Raw genomic sequence first — 15,810 nt, 5'->3', positions numbered from 1 at the left:
CTTTGCTTTATGTAGGAGCTTCTCTGCATTTATATATTCTGTCTAATCAACTCCATTGGTCAGCAGATTTTCTTCTCTCAGCTCACTTTTCATGCGTCTCCTTTTCAGCAAGTTGAGGATCCAGTCATAGCAGATTTAAAATGCTGAAGCCATCACAGTCAACTGAATGTGATATTAAGAACAAAGATCTTCCTTATATCTTTTTAATATCTTAGTGCAGGAGAATGCCTACAACCATCAGTTTCAAAAACTAAACAATTTTTTCCTCCAGTATTTGACAATGTATGGTTCAGTCTTGTCCTGTTGACATTAGTGTGATTTTCAACCCTGAAATAGAGAGGGTCAATACCATCTTCCTCCATGAAGATCAGACCAGTACCACAACTCCTTAACTCCTTTGTCAGAGAATGGTTTATCTGCCAGGATGCTGTCATCTGTAACAAAAAGAAATTGTGGAAAGAAACTGAGTGATTGGCATAGTGAAAACGGTAGTGGCTAGTAAACACATTCCATGGCAAATAAATTTTCTATATTTTCTATTAGCAATAGTGAGAGGGTTTAAACTAGACCTATGGACTATGGATCTAAGAATGTATTGTCAGTTCATTTAATGCTTTGCCAGTGTATTAGTCCAAACTATTTGTCCACTCACAGTAATATCCACTCATAGTCCATCTATGAAAAACTTCAACTGTACAGTTGAAACTGTTATACTAAAAAATAAAAATAAAATAAAATAAAATACTTTCTGAGTATCTACCTCTTTTCTTATACAGAAAGTTAGAGTCTGGGACCTCTGTGTCATCCTGTGTCAGCACTATCCTGCACCATGTTTTATTTCAGTCATAGATAATTCTCTCTATTAAGCTATTTTTTCAGGAAGCTTGTTTAGAATAATTACACGAGAGACACAAAATACCGTTGCACCAAAGTGCAAGGCATACTTTACATAATAATAGGAACTATGATTTTCATTTTATTGATGCTTGTGGAGCTACTTTCTGTAACTGAATTTAGTCAGGACTTCAGTTCTTGCTCTCTTCTCTTTGTGGAACACTGTAAAAAGATGTCCATTTATGAGCTTATTTTGTCAATGCTAATAGATTCTCTATCAAGGATGGTTTTGTGACATTAAAAATTAGTGCTTTTTCATGGCTTATCATGAAGTTGTAAAAGTGACTCAGTTAAAAGAAAAATGATTATTAGAGGAAATCACAGGTAAAGGAAATAATAGATGCTTGGTTTTCATTTCCTTACTAAGATCATTAACCGTAAGCTCCAATCCCACCTGCAACAAGATGACTTCTTACATCTTCATGTTGCTACCTGCGAAAGGGCTTGCAGAGCCACTGAACAGTGCTTAAGCCCAGACTGCTCCAAGATGTCTCCCAGGGCCCTTCTCCTCAGTCTGCCCTGCTGTTGCCGGCCAGTTCTGTCCCTGCCCAGCACTGCTGGTCCAGCCCTGCTGGGACTTCAGCACGGTGGTGCATCAGGAGCTCTGCCTCCGCTGGCTGTCCGCCCCTTCCTGCCGAGCTGCTGTGAGCGCAGGCGTAGTTACTACCCTACCCAAACACGAGCATTAAGTCACTGCATCACTGCAAATTTCTTATAGGAAATTTCCCAAAGAAAGTTTCACTGGGAGTTATGAGCCGAGCCCTCCGCACAGTTCCATAGCCCAAGTCCAGACTGATTTAGGTGGAATGACTATCTAATGTTCTGCCTTGTATTTTCTCTCACGAATATAATCTCATCAGTTAAAGGCAAGTCAGTCTGGCAGTATAAACAGCTAGTTTCCCACACAGATGTTTAAATATATCTAGGTCACACATATGAGCACATATGTACGTTAGTCTCTGTCAAGATTTGGCACCCAGGTAGGTAACGCACTCCACATACAAGAATATCCACACTTTAAAGCCTCTTTGTTCCAGCATTGCCAAATGTTGTCAGGTCACATTACAAGGAAACTAATTTGTTCTGGGGATGTGGAGTAATAAGATCAGAAATGATATTGAATATAGATTTGAAATAGTTTCCTGATTTTTAGTGTTTCCTTTTAAAGCAATGAGATCTACTCCTTCATATTGCTTGCTCTCATCAAAAAGCAAATGATCGGTATACTAATGTTTCAGGTGAGAACAACTATTTAATGAGGCATTTCTATTAAAAGCAACATACTATCTGCCATTTTACAGTAGTCATCTTGGGGTTTTCTTAGTAACATGCCATAGTTTAAAAATATACAATATTGATGCTTGTGGCTGCGTTAAATGTATATTAGACGACCTTTTCAAGTTCTGGGAGTTATTTGTAACTTTGATTTTACAATTAATTTTTGCATTTTCCTCTTCCTTTTTTGTTTTCTAGGAAGCTAAAATTATAAAGAAAGTGAAAAAAGGGAGTAAATAGTGAAATTAGAATTGTTTTAGAATTTTTTAGGGGCATATGCATAAACAAGTGAGAAGTCAGACTAATCTGGAGAGGAGAAGCTGAAATTATGCCAGTGGTCACTGTTTGAAATAGCCCCAGAAACAGCATACATTAAAATGATTACCTTTAACACCTTTAGGCTGGGGACTAGTTTTTACCTGACTTTAGTCATCTGAAGGTCAAATTATCTAGGCTTTCGCTATAGTCGAGGGAGAGAAATTTGTACCTCTAGAAGGTGATTCAGCCCATCCTAACATAGGTAAATAGACAATAAAATTATCTGAAACTAAGAAGTAAAATGAAGGATGATTAAGCTACTCATTTTCTCATGCATTTCCCAAAGTTTTCTAATCTATAAAAAATAAACCTCACTGTTCACTTTTTTTTCATATTTCACCTAGTAGTGGAGAGATGTTGTGGGAATCAGACCCCCATCAGGGGCTATATAATATGCTAATGATCACTTCTAACAAGCACCACCTGGCAGGATGCCTGTCAAGATACTGAATTCTCTCTTCAGTTCTGCTTCAGGCAAAAGATAATGAGCTGAGGATTCAGAAAGAACTGTGAGCAACAGGCTCAAAATATCAGCTGGAAAGGAGTGGTATGGATTACTATTTTATCTTTTATAACTCTGTAATTTGTAGTCTTTGCTTTATTCTTAAATTTCATATTAAGTATCCAGCTCTCTGGACACCAAGTGTGTTCTCTAAGTGGAGCTGACTTGTCCAGCAGAAGCTCTGTTCTTGCAAGAATGAAAAGGCAGACAGGCAGACATACTTTGCCAGTATCTTGTGCCTAATACAACATGCAGAAGACTTCTAGAGCTCAGATGTGTATTCGTATTTTGTGTTGTGCTGCGCTTACTATGCTGGGGAATCTGGACACGGGCAGATAACCAAAAACCATCTTTGGCAAGCTGTCTGAGGGATATTTGAAGGATTATGATTGAGCAATCACATCAGTTTCCTGTCAGTCTTATACATAATTTGAATTTTGTAGCTTCACTCTATTTCTTTAACACAAGTTCTCAAGGCCATCCTGCATCATCGTATTGAGCGTGCCTCCTAACTTTGTGCTAGTTTTCTGTGCCCAAGTATTTAATTAAGTTGATGAAGAAAAATAGTCCCAAAACCCAGCTGCTCCCTGAAGCTCTTCAGTTCCTCCTTTAGTATATCCCGTAGCTATCTTCACTATAGTTAGCTCTTTGCTCATCACACAATTCTTCTTCTAATCATCTTCTCCATTTTAACTAACTTTCCTTAGGTATTGCCTTAAATGCTTTACTGAAGCCCAAGAAGATGTGATCTACAACATTTTCATTGTCTATTAAAACATTTGATTAATTAAAGAAAGATATTAAGTTCACTTATCATATTATTTTGGTAAGCTCATGACATATTTATCTTATACTTTGTTAACTTCCCTGTCTAATTATTCTTACCTTCAAATTCATTTAAAGCCTTACATACTAGTACGGTTAGATTAATGGGCTTTTTTTTGCCTGGACAATTGATCTACCATATGTAAATATGGATGTTTTGTATACTATATTCTAGTAATTCTATGCCACTCCAGTTTGGTAAACTTCTTCCAAACATTTCTTCCTGATTTATTCAGAATTTTCAGTTCATACATTTCGCTCAGAATTATGTTTCATCTTAAAGATGGTGCTTTCCACTCGATGCCCACATCCTCTTACTCATCTGGTATTTGGTCATACATTCGATGCCAGTGTTTCTTCTGAAAAGTGAGATGACAAATTTTGCTTTCAGGCCATACCTAGACTATCTTAAATCTCTACCACTCTTTACACATAACATATTCATTTATTCTTCCTCTCTTTTTTTTTCCCCTCTCTCAACCTGACTGACAAGTCTTTTGCTATTTAATTTTCTTTTCAAGATCTGATTTGGTTTGACAGCTTTCACTTTACCCCTACATATCCTAACCTCCAAATTAGAGCCTGCTTTGAATGCCTGCCTTTTTTCACTTAACTTTAGGTATCTAAATGAAAAGCTGAGATGTACGGTTATTCTGTGCTTCCCATATAGTCAGTGAAGAGTGACAGGCACTGCTGGAAGGTGATTCAGCCCACTAATATCTGAACTTCTGCCTGAAGATATCTGTATCTCTCCATTGACTACAATAAAGATGACTGTTCCCCTAAACTAGACAAATCTATGAAGTGTCTGCATTTATGAGATATATCTTAGATTTAGCCTCTTTCTATCCCTCATATGTATCCCTTCTGCTTTTTCCTAAATCAAATTATTAATATTCTGATATACTGAAGTCCTTTTCTGAGAGATTTTTATTTTTGTTTGGACATCCAGTTTGTTTTCACACTTGATCCACAGAAAGTTTAAATCTCCTGTCATTCTAGTAGCTGAACTTTTTACTCCAGCTGATTTTACTGATCTGTTCCCTGATTTTGCCTATTGCAAGTTAAGACCATTATTTACACCCCTAACTCTGGACACTCAGTCCAATTAAGTATTTTGTAGTCAGGTCTTCTTTAATGTCCTTGGTACTTACCAAAACCAGAGATAAAATACCAGTACTTCATATTGGGTCAAAGACTATTGGTAAACAGTGTTGACTATAATATCAAGGTTCATCTGGACCCTGCAGTTGTTAATATTGTTAGGAAGTTAGGATGAGATCCATGTCATGAAGTACAGATGTTTAAACCTCTGTTAATCACCTTTAGTCTTCTGTTACAGTTAAAACAAAGAAATAAACTCTCTGATTTAAAAACTCAATTCACCTGATCTATTTAAGTGTAGTTTAGGATAAGATGAATTATATTCTGGGTATGCATGAGTGTCAAAAGGAGCTCATCCAAAATTAAGAGAGATTAATTTCTTTCCTAAAGTCTCTTATAATGACAACTTGTATAGTTTTTATTTCTCTAAAATCATTACAAATGATATCTTCATAATCTACTTAGGGATCTCAATCAGTTTCTTAACTAAGCATATTTTGATCCAGATAGATTGCTTTTTCTTTGAAGTGACTTGTTTCTTTTTATTCTGTCACATCATAATGTTCAAGGCTAATTTACCTTCCTTTTCTTCCTTCTGCCCACAGAACACACACTTTAGTACTTATGTTCCAGTCATACTTGCAGTTCTGTCATGTTATTGCTGTCCCTCCCTTTGGACTCCTGTTCTCAGATGCTATCTAATATATTTAAAAACTTTTTTTACAGTCAAAAATTAAAGATAAGCCTGAATTACAAAATTTAGTTCTTAAAATTCAGAAATATGCTGCAACAGAAAAAAAATGAATAAGGATTGGTGAGAAAGTATAAAATAAGTGACATAAAATAACAAAAAGGAAGAAGGTAAATACATTTGCTTGTAAGCAGTTGTTTTGAATAAGTGAATATCCAATGAACATATGTTTTCAAATTACATTTGGTCATAAAAAACTGATGATGCAGAAAGATTCAGGAAGCCTCTGTGGTCAATAATGCTCTCAGACAAATAATATGAAAGTGTGGGAAAAGACAGAGAGAATCCAAATCCTTGCTTGACGTTGAGAACAGGGAAGGAAGGAAAGAAAGGCAGATCTCCAGAGAGGGATTACTGTAGTCCAATTCTTTCAATTTTCTATCTCTTTCCCATATAGCTTTTGCTATTGCTATTGCTGTTGCAATGCAATGAGACAGCCCAGACAGATCAGTTTTGTACAGGCAATAACTCCAGATTTAAGGATAGGTAAATGGTAGCTTTTCCTGTCCCACCACCCTAAGCTGAAATGGGGTCTTGGTCCACAGCCAGGTGTGGGTGGAGGCCTGGGGCGAAGCTGATCAGGGCCACCAAAGCCTGTTGGTGCTCTCAGGACCCTGACAGAAGGGTGCAGGGCACAGGTCCAGCCAAAAGTTGCCCCCAGTTGGCAGCGTGAATGAAAAGGCTCTGTTGTGGGGCAGGGAGGGACAGAGAGCTTGGCCACATCAGGACATGAGGCCCACCATGCAGTTCAGGACCAGAGAACAGTTCTGGGTCCTCTTATTTACTAGAATAGATGTCACCAGGAGCTTGTAACCACTCTTTCATTATGGATGCATAGAATTTATTTACCTGGCAGTTAATACAGATTTCTGCCAGTAAGGTCTGGGCTGCAACAACTGCATTGTTTTCGGTACCAACCTCATCAGACGTCAGACTCTGGGGAGCTGTAATTGGATCTATTTGTTCAAGAAAATTCCTTGGAATAACTGCTGGCCTTGGATACTGCTCAAGAAGGATAAATGCTTAGCTCTTCATTAAAGCACATGTGATTTTTAGTATATTCCACCATTCTAATTGTGTTTCCTCATTCCCGTAGACCTGTGTCTTCTGGGCATTTGTTCAATCTGGTGCGGAAAGTAGGTACGTGACAGTTTCAGGGAAATGCAAATACTTGCCAGTAGTCTTTGCTCAAGAACTTAGCCTTAAGCAGATACTAATAATTGAATCACTGTGCTAAATAACCATAAACACCTTAGTCATGTGCCATTATAATGCTCTTAAGAAAGAAGTAGCTTCAAGAAATCTGGTATGGATTACTGAATCAAACTCATTTTCCAACAGTGCATTTTAGATTAAATAATTGTTTCCTGAAATGCCTGCTGGGAAGAATTCAGACAGTGGCGCACATTGGTTAATTCCACAGTTGTAATTTGGTAGCAGTTATTACACTGGAGATTTTTTTTTTTTTTTTCTGGTGACCTCTCTAGGGAAATTAACCAAGGATGTTTCTTTTTTTGCCAAAGTGACAAGATGCTATAGGATGATGAAAATCCTACTGCACTTTCTGCATTTTTCTTTGTTTAACAATACAGATGATATTTTTGCCTTTTCTTCTCACTGTCCATCTTGTACCAATAGCAGACCACTTCTATCTTTAATTGATTAGATTGAGTCCCCTAGAAACTGCTTGTGAGCAGAATCTATTCTTGTCTATATTTGCCATTCTCCATGCTAATGATTAAGTACTTAACCCGTCAGAGAGCTGTTCTTGGCACTATCTCTTTTATTAAAAGGAAAACACAGAATTATTTGTACAGCTGCACCAAAATGTTGTCTCTTGTGGAAGGATTCATCTCACTTCACTTTAGCTTTTAAAATTTGATATAAAACACTCTCTATAGCCAATGGAGAAACAGAGGAAACTCTCCAAGCATTGGCTCAGCCCAACCTAAGGGAGTTACCTAAGACAGCTTGGATGAACTGCCTTCCCAAGGTGCCTCTTACACTCCTGTGACAGCGATCAGAGTCTACACTATTAACAGACTGGATGCCTGACTTTATACAGGCAAAGGTAGTTTAAGTGAATCCCATCCTTAATGTGCTGGCTTTTTAGTGCTAACGAAGGGCATAGCTGCAGCTTCTTTATCTGGTTCTTCAAAGCAGTTTGTCTGTGGGTACAAAGACCTCCCTTCATACCCTTCCCCATTTAGGTCTGCTTGTGCAGTGGAGGAATCTCCCCCTCTCATCCCTTCACCTATGCTTTATCTCTTCTCCAAGGTCAACTGTGCATCCAGCTACTTGAAATCTTATTAATATTTTTAAAGAAAGAATTAGGGATAGACAGGATCCAGGACAACATATATGAGCAGCTATTGTAGTTGTTCAGATCTTCCTATTCCTAGTCTGCCTTTGTGCGTACAGAGTGTGTTAAAGTTTTCCCCATTAGCTGTGAGACCTTTATAGGTTAAATCATTAGTATCATCTTAAACTTTTGTCTCCCCCTACTCTGATGGATGTGATTATTAAAGTCTAAAACATACAAGGTAGCTTTTTTAAAGCAAGCAGCTTCCATATTTTTGGTTTAGTTGTGTTCTAGTCATGTATTTTTTGTGATTATTCATCTGTGTTTATTTTCAGGTCTAATATTTTGATAGTCAGATGCTGCATCGGTAAAAGAATGCATTACATAATTCTCCAGTGACTTTCTTTGAATTAGTCTGAACTTCAGACGAATAGTGCAAAGAAAAGCATATTTAACCTTCTCACAAAATAAAGACCTGAAGGTAAGAAAAGTAGTGTGAAAAGGCAAAAGCATCAAGAGTTAATGAATAGAGAGGAAGAAAACCTCTTGGTAAGAATACAAAAACTGCCATACTGAATAAGAGCAAGAACTAGTCAGCCCGATGCTCCATCTCCAGACTGTGTGCAGTAGTTGACTCTGCTAGAGATTAGTATAAGAAGTAGTGTATATGTAATGTGAATCTTCTGGTACTACACACCCCCACTGCCTGCAAGTTCCGATTTAGGCACAATGTGGGAGAGAAGCTGCATCTGGGCCATCATGTTTAATAGCAGACAAGGAATTTTTCTCTGTGGATCTGTCTAACCCTTTTTACCCTACTTGTGGCACATTTTTTTAAGTTATGTTTATTTATTATACATTGTGTTACACTTGCATGCTTTTTCCCTGTTTTCGTCCAAAAGCTTACGAATTTTTTGATTATTTGTTCCAGAATTTCTCCAGCAATGGAAATTAGCGCCAGTTTTGAGGAAAGGAAACTTTATTTGCAGGCAGCATGTGAGCACATTATGACATTTATTCAGTGACATGATGCTAATTTCCTCTTTGTATTTTATGCTTTCTTAATAATTAACAATCTGTACGCCTGTGTTTACATTTACTGCATAGCTCTGTGTATGAAGTCCATTCGTGGGTAAACATCATGGATGGGTGTGTATACCCATATATGTGTGTCACCACTTTCTTCTTCTAAAGGCTGGGGCTGTCCGTTTCTGTGCACTTAGCTGAATGTTACCTATTCTTTTATGTACTGTGTTTTAAGAAAAAATGTTAATAAGATTTTTCCAGTTAAAATGTGTTTTACAAGCCATACTTACTTAAAAGGACTTAATGCCTTATTTCTAATACTGTTAGAAAAGAAAAAGAAAAAATGCATGTAAAACCAGATATCAAGACTTGCCAAATTCAGGAGAAAAAAATAACCTCAACTGTTTTCAATGCTCTTGGCTCTCAATAACCTCTGATCTTCAAATGGTCTCAAAATCTGCTATAAATATGTTTTTCCCCCCCTTTTTTGTCAGCTTTGGGCAGGAAATTGTTTTCTAAATCCATGAAGTAATAGATGGTGTAAAAGACTGGAATGACCAAAATACAATGTGGGGAAATCTGAACATATTTGACTAGTATTTTTTCTAAAGGAAAAATAAACTTTGTTGTGGAGGAAAGAAAAATAAGGAGATGCCTGGCATAATACATTTGCTCTGAATAGGCATTAAAAAAAAAGAAAGTTTGGCAAAGAATGAAAAATTCTCTAATAACAGTTTAGCAGTGTTGTATGATTACTCTTTACACATATTCAGTGACTAATACATATTACATGATATTTCTCAAATGGCTAGCAACTTCCTTCATTATCTATCCAGCTGTGATTGCTATTAAAATTGAATCATGGTTGAGCCCTTATTGCATCAATAAAACTTCAGGGAATTTTTTCCCTCTTCCACTGGTGAGATTCCTATAAAAGTCAAAGGGAATTCAGACCTGATTCTCGCTCATTTTGTATTAAATGATCAGTCTATGATTTCCATTAAACTATTCTAAATTTTACCCCACAATAACATGTAAATATGTTCTCAGATATTCATCAAATGAGAAGAGAAATCCTTTCACTGCAAGACTCAGTAATTAACAATACAAAATACCTGTTTTGAAATAAACTCTGAACAAACAATGAAAATAATTGCTAGATGTTGTATTAGAAATTGTTCTCAGATGTCTTGGGATGAATGTGTCTTAGAATGTATCTCTGATTTTTTTTCCTCATCTCTACATTTGTTTTTTCTGGTATAAAAAGGAAGACAGATCTGTTTCTTACAGGATTTTGGTATGTGATATGAATGAGATTTTTCAGATGGAAAATAAAAAGAAATCAAGCTTTTTAATGATCTTGTTCTTATTTTACTGCATGTCTCTGATTAACAGTAATACTTGGAAAACTAATAAATAATTTACCTTATTTTATTCTTCTTCCATACAGTGTGAATATAATAATACTGCTCTCTTCTATGTTGTATTTTTATTGCTTCACAGATATTATATGTATTCTCAAGTAAAATGAAAAGAGAATGTAAGGCATAGATGTTAGAGAAATGAACCAATGATCCATTTGACACAGCATCCTGGCTCTAATCTGGATACTACAAAGATATAAATTCCCCATACTGTAACTAATTTGAGAATATCAGTGTCTGAAAGGATGTTCCAGTCTCACCTGAGGCAATTGTACTTCTGTACTTTGCAGTGCAAATCCAAAGATCAATGACTAGTTCAAGAAACACCAACGATCTGAACAAATGATACAAAATACATAAAAAACAGATTGCAACCTGTTCCCTTTGGACTTATATATTCTTTAATACAAATCAAACTGAGTCTGATGATTACTATTTTTTACTGTTTTAAGTATCCATTTGTTAAATGCCATAAAAAGTGAGGTTCACTATTAAATCAATTAAAATTAGAAAAAACTTTTAGGCTTACTAAGTTTTATTCAGGTATGAAATAGAGGCAAATGTCTTCAGAATCAAATATAAGATGAGATCCTTTAATTAGAGTTTATTTACAAGTGTATCAATTAAACATCTCTGTAAGAAAAGATAGGTTGTATTTGCAGAGCTGAGAAGCTATTATTAAGAGACAGGGAAGGCCAACAAAAATTTCCCCAAGGAAATAAAAATTTCCCTAGTTATGTCTAGGGGAAAGGGAAAAACAATTTAGACCTATGGATAGCAGAGAAATTAGTGATGGCGAGGGAGATTATATGCCATAAAGCCAATACTTCTGTTGACACTGTGTTTTTTGGTATTCAGCACTGACATATGATTTAGTTTCCATCTTATCTTTAAACGTGTTTTGTAAGTCTTCCTCGGTGATTGATTGAAACTCTGAGAGAAAGAGCTGGGGAGCGGCTATTTAGTTTGCCCTACAAGAGAGCACATGGTGCACTAGACAAAGTGTCTTCCAGTGCGAGAAGTGCATGTATGATCTGGAGATTATAACAGTTTTGTTATGAGGTGTTTACTGTAGGGAGAGTGGAGACGTGTCAACAAGCTTTGTGTGTCTTGTAAATGCACAGTCTAGGGAAAAATCAGTCATTATGAGTTCATTATGCTGCCTAAAACTTCATTAACACAACTACCTACAACTTCATTTCTAGAGCTCCGTGACTATCCGTAGCACTTCCTCCTGTCTGCTGTCACCTGAGCTACTTCTCATAACTCTGGGAACAGTTTACTGGGTCTTTAAGAAGTGAGGCATCATCCTAATGGATTTTGGAGAGAAAAGACTGTGATCAGATCTTACAAAACTATAGTGGAGCAAAATCCTGATGAGCCCTGCTTGTACATTTTTAATTAGCTGGAGACCACTGTATGTCAGTGAAGCAGTGGATGAGCCCTTCCAGCTAAGTTATGTGTGTCAGATTACTTGAGAACACTGTCAGCATGAAAATGTAATTTCATTTAACATCTGAAAACTAATTCCTGCCCTTGTTTATGATTGCACCCACAATGTTGTCTCAAGCTCAATTATCAGTAGTCCTATCTGAAGAAACTTACTCCAAACTGCTCACTCTGCCATACAACAGAGCTGATGCCTCCCCAACCTGCTTCAGTCAAATTACCTGAATTTGATTAAACAATTAAAATTATAGGGGTTTAATAGCCCAACTTATTTTGACCGAAATAATGTGAATTCATATGAATATGTCAGCTCTGAGAAGGCAGTAACCTCTGTGCAGACAGCTAGTGGTGAGCTGGAAGAAGCTACTGTCAGAAAGCACTCTATTAACAAGACTTTTACATTTCTTTGCTTAGGCCTGAATATGATTCTTGAGAAAATTGGGGGTGGGGTCTACATTAACTACAAGAATCATATTTTTAAAGTAATTTTTATGTAAAGTATGGAGATTGCAAATTTAATAACTTTAGTATTTATTAAAAGTCAGCCTTTGGTTTAGTCAGGAAGCATTCCTGGAACTGTGTTTCACAGCAGTGTAATAAGTGTTAACCTTGATGCTTGATTATTTAAGCTGGTATTCAAAATAAACATTTTCCTTGGTATCCAGGTTTAATAAAAATGTGAAAAGTTGATCATTTTCTTTTAGCTTAGCATTGCCACAGTTGCACAAAGACAGAACCTTCACTGTAGTGAGCATCTACAAAAAAGGGGTTTTGGAAAATGGAACAGCTTTATCTTTTTTTTTTAGGGGAATTTAAACTAAATTACATTTTACTACTTTTAGACATACAATGAATATTTAAAAATTCTGGCTATCTTGCTTACCTGTGGCAAATATCCTGTGGGCTGTGGCTTACTGTTTAAGTACATCCCTAGAACAGCTTAATTGCCAATGTTACTATAAAGCTGATGAGCTAGACCCTTGGCTGCTCCAGAGCAGTGAAATGAGCTTATGCACTTCCTGTAGTAGCATCTAGAGGTTTCCCTCTTCATCACTTTGTGCAAAGACGTCCTTCTACTGTGTGAGCTCTTTGTGGGTGCAGGTTTGCTTGGAGCAGACAGGACTCTATGGCAGCCATTAGCATTTCTGTCCAGGTGAGTGTCTTCAAAGATATTACCTGCTTGTGATTCCAGTACTATATGAAAGAAAAGAAGCCTTTTGATTCAGAAGTATGGGCCATTTAAAAAATAAATATTTGTCAGTGATGGACACACCAGAAATTTTGAAACAAATCATAGTATCTTCCACTGTCTTGTTTGTTTTCCTACCACCTCCAACTTCCTCTTTGGCCAGGGACTGGCTCAGAAGTCAGAGCCAACACAGGAGGCAGGTTTGGTAAAGACAAGATGTAGGCAGGAGCAGCTGTCACACGCATACCAATAATTCCCAAGCCTAAAATGTCTTCAATGCATCTAGTGGCCTCACATATGTTATTACATATGTTATTACGGAGGGAGAGTTAGAGTACTATACATTCTATAACAGAAATCCTTCAAAGTAAAAAAATCATTGTTTGCACAAATGATGCTGGCCTCCAGCTAAGGAGATGAGAAAGGCAGGTTAAACTCATATTTAGTGGCCATGATCTATTGACAGCTACTTAAGGGTCACTGTAGATTACTATATGAAGTAGTGATGGCAATCAGACAAAAAGGGGGTTGAGGAAACATGAAGATTTCAAATAATTCTAACTTTATCTATATGCAATACTCTCCTCAAAAAAAAAAAAAGGAGCCCTACCACCACAGCCACATAGAACTGTGCTAATCACTGTCAAGTTCATTATTCAATATCTGAAATGACTGTTCTAATCTCTGCACCTAAGTAAATAAATATGGTGTATCCATTACAAGTCATCTGTATACAGGAAGGCTTTCTGCTTAAGAAACATTGATTCAGAGACCATATGGATGATTCATACCTTAAAAAATAGTGGATATTGTACAGGATACCAATATTACAATATGCAACATGAATTGAAGACCAAGATGGCCAGTAGCCGCTTGCCTAAATTTTCAAATGATTGCTGTTATATATAATAGTAGAATGACAGACAGTTTTCTAGAGAACTTCCCTGCTTTCCCTACTCATGACCAAAAGAATCGGAGAGCTCAGGATTCCAAAGGAGGCATCTGGATCTTCATGTAGGGTGTATACCATCTTGGCTGGTTGAACGTCTAAGTCAGGGCTTCTTTGGCAAATTATCAGTGGTAGGCTTTTCCTATTCCACACCAAAAGGAATTCCAGAAAAGTTTGGAGCGCCTTTAAATTATTAAATTCCTCATCTCTTCTTAATACTCTGTCAATGGCATTGCAATCAAATTCATATAACATTAACTGTATAATACTATGGTTTATAGAACTGTCTAGCTAAACGACCCTGATGTTTAAGCAGCCATTAAGAGATGAGATGATCAGTTGCACAGGGAAAAGCATTTTCCGTGGACATATTTTCTGTTCTACAGAACCAAGAAATTACAGTACATGTTCTTGAGACTAAACTACTATCACCTGAGCAATCAGACCAGAGATCTGAAAACTTCTTGATGCCTTTTGTAATGGAATAGGAATCACACAGTTTTAGGTCTCTGCCCATAAATGTAGCAGGGAGCAGCTCAGCATTTTACTGACCCTTCTCCTTCAGTAAGAAAGGTGGGCTTATGCCCATGTTTCACATTTTCATATTTTGGGACAGTGACATAGACTGAAGCTAGCAGGGGCCAGGAAGGTAAAGAGGAAACAGTGAATTAATTGTGTCTCACAACCGTAATGCTTCCTGCCTCACCCATTGCCCAGGGCTATGACTAACTTCACAGTGTAGCCCCAAAATATTGCTACTGATGAAATAAGAAGTCTTCTGCAAGGGGCAAAAATTTCAAAGTCTGTATTTGAGTTTAATTCCTGCAGACCTTGAAATTCTGGGGCACTGGATTCTGACCTACCTTTTGTTCAGTGATGGATGATATAACATCAATGAACCGCAGAGCTCTTTGAGACCATGCCTTTGCAAAAAAACCCCTATGAAGTCAGACACTGTTGCCAGGAAATGACATGCAGCTTAAGAAACTTGTTTATATGCATCAGCTAAATATGAGTACGGAAATGATTTCAGCTTTGTTATTGTTGATAATACTCAAGGAGAGGACATCAAAAAATATTTTGAATTCCTGTTTAATTAAAATCAGCCCCTGATGCTTTCTTTACGTGCCATCTTCCAGTTTACAACAGAACCTGGACTAAATGCCCAGATGAAGTAGAAAATTTACTCATGTAAGAACAGCATCTGTATATTACAGGACTAGGATGATGAGATTCCATTGATTAATGAAACTATATGGATATACAGGCAAAATATACAGGCATGTGGAATTCAGGTCAATACCTACCTGAGACTCCATTTCAATACTCTCAAAATACTATCATCTTGCAGTGACGGATGGAAAGTGTTTCATTTTCAGTAAATATTCTTTGGTTTACTTGAGTCTCTGAATAGCAGATATATTTAATGGACCTGCTTTTCTTTCCTTGTGGATAAAGAGAGGTAAAAATACTGTTTTTTTCCTAAACCTATTTTTCCCAAAACTATTTAAAAAAATAAAAGGACACATATCCAATAGATAAGTTAGAAAATCCAGAAAGTGCAGCGCAGTGCTCCAATATTATTCAGAATATGTTCAGTTTCTGTAAAGCTAGTTCACTGAATCTCATTCATAACACAAGCAATTATCACTTGGGAATATTCAGATGAGCATGTGAGGCTCTCCTGAATTTTCTGCTTGCCTGACCACCTCTTTGCATGCACAGTTAACTAACATAGACTCTGGCCTGTATAGTGATACAAAGGGCTTGTGTCTTTTGCTGTGCAGTTATTGTTCCTCTCG

This window comes from Apteryx mantelli, chromosome 1 (genome assembly GCF_036417845.1).
Source record: "Apteryx mantelli isolate bAptMan1 chromosome 1, bAptMan1.hap1, whole genome shotgun sequence".
Classification (NCBI taxonomy): domain Eukaryota; kingdom Metazoa; phylum Chordata; class Aves; order Apterygiformes; family Apterygidae; genus Apteryx; species Apteryx mantelli.
The sequence above is the reverse complement of the archived record's forward strand: the minus strand, read 5'-3'. Positions refer to the sequence as shown.